This window comes from Orycteropus afer, unplaced genomic scaffold, assembly GCF_000298275.1.
Source record: "Orycteropus afer afer isolate SDZICR_OR568_19922 unplaced genomic scaffold, OryAfe1.0 scaffold00082, whole genome shotgun sequence".
Taxonomy (NCBI): domain Eukaryota; kingdom Metazoa; phylum Chordata; class Mammalia; order Tubulidentata; family Orycteropodidae; genus Orycteropus; species Orycteropus afer.
This window is the reverse complement of record NW_006921669.1, coordinates 6,393,615-6,395,927: the sequence shown is the minus strand read 5'-3', so window position 1 is coordinate 6,395,927 and position 2,313 is coordinate 6,393,615.

Sequence of the window (2,313 nt, the reverse complement as noted above, 5' to 3'; positions counted from 1 at the left end):
TATATATATATAGCCCATTCTGTAATGTAGTAGAGGAGCTGAAATATCTTTACACAACAACTCAGAATACCTGGTTTTAAGTGATTGTTCAGCTACTTACCACGTTTCCTCAGTTTTAAGATACAAGTGCACACATTTTGTTGTTGTTGTTAGACTTGACTCATAGCAACCCCTCCTTGGGTTTCTGAGGTGGTATCTCTACGGAAGTAGATTGCCCAACCTTCCTTCCGAGGAGTGGCTGGTGGGAAAGAGACAGCCCAGTCTACCTGGTGGGGAGCGGCTGGTGGGTTTGAACCACCAGCCTTGAGCTTGGCAGGCGACTGCCTTAGGCCCAAGGCCATCCCCTAGGGCTGAAGTAATGAGTAGGCCAAGGCAAATCAGAGGCCTAAGATCCCTGAAGGATTAATGCATTTAAGAGCCCAGATTCTGGAAGTAGCGATTGTGGCTCTGTCAGTTGTGTGACCTTGGGCAAGTATCTTGACTTTCCAAGCCTCAGTTTACAGAATGGCCTTCCATTTCCTATGGCTGTTGCAAGGACCTACTGAAATAATGCAGGTAAATTGCTTAGCACAGGGCCTGGCCCCCAGCGAGCTCTAGTAAAGGCTTACTGCCTGAGCATTTATTAGTCTGAGGTTGGTATGCTCAGACTGGAAGGCTATGTCAGCAGTGTTCCCGTACGAACTCTGGGAGTTTTCTAATGGTACAATTTCTCTTTTTAGAAGCCCACCTTAACAAAAGCTCAGGTGCTTTTGATTTCCAGAAAAGTCTGATAACGCTAAGATCCCAGGGATGAGAAAAAGATCTCTCCTTCAGTTTCCCCGGAGTGGGGACCCAGCCCACAATCAGGTACAGGATACTTCTTTCAAAGACAAGCTGAATGAAGCCGGGGAGGCGAATTCAACTTTTGTGGCAGGCTAGTCTCTAGATGTTGAATTTGCATGAGAAATAGAACTGGACCAAGTGTACTTGGGCCAAACAGTATTTGATACTTGCTCTGATAAAAAGTAGGAGGCCCCTGTTTTTCCTTGGTAATTACTTACCATGCCCCTGCCCCACCCCAGCCCCTCTCTGCTTTCCAGCACTCAGCCTCCTTCCCTGAGATGAAGAGGGAATGGGTATAGCGGCGCCACTGGGGGAGGGAGTCAAAAAGCAAAGCCGCCCCCTGAGGCCCATTGTTCTGTGTTCAAAACTGCTCAACGGCAACTGATTAGAAGATCTTAACAATCTCAGGATCCTGGAAAAGCCCAAAAGCGTAAATGAGGGTTTTACGGCAGATATGTCTGAAAGGTGAGCTTTCTCTCCTACATCTGTCGTTTTTGAGTTGTCTGCCAATAGAAGATACCTGTTCTATTTGAAGACCTGGAAGGATTTGTGAGAATGCTGTCCAGACACAAAAATGTTGACAGTTGCAAAGTTCCAATCAACATAGTTCAGAAATCAAATAGGTGATACCTCATGGTGACAAGTAACACCAACAAACTCTTACTGAGGTAACAGGTGGTGCTTTACAAATAAATCTAGTAAGTGGGCATTAAAGTTCAAAAAGCTGCTTTACTATGGTATATTTTAAAGCGCCCAGTTCTGAGTTCATTTCATGTTGGATTTGTTAAATGGATTCCATTGTTGCCTGTAAGCCCTGAATTTGCTGCGGAAGGCTCTGTTTGCCAATTTGCAAATGAGTGGGTGTTCCCAGCCAGGCTTCAATAGGAATTAAGAGTTTGGGGTTCTCTTCTTGGAAAACAGACTCCATAAAGGAGAATTGAGAAGTGAGAAAAGGTACTCTGCGGATATGCATCAGAAATCCAGAGCAAGAGCCCTGCCTCCCCCACCCCTCAGTGGACTCTGCAGCCACCCGTTTCAGAGAACCCAGGTGCCCACAGCAGACGCTCTGGGCCCTTGCAGTTTTACCTGGATCATCTCTAAGCATTGGATAATGCCTACCCTCTCTTCAGAAGAGTAGGACCAATGGTCACGTTTCTTCTTTATCTTGTCAACTCCCCCCACTTTCCTTCCCTTTCCAGAGCTCCCTGGCCATCATGTATAGAGCATCTAAAATGTGCTGCTATGTGTATGTAGGGAGCTCTGGTAGCGTACTGCCTAAGGCATTTGACTGCTAACCAGAAGGCTGGTGGTTCAAACCCACCAGCCACTGCTCAGAAGGAAGTTTGGGCAATCTACTGCCGTAGTAATACTGCCTTGGAAACCCAAGGAGGGGTTGCTATGAGTCAGGTCTGACTTGAGGGCAAATAACAACAACAACAACATGTGTATGTATGATCACTTATTGGGAGATTATTATGTGTCAGGTTCTGT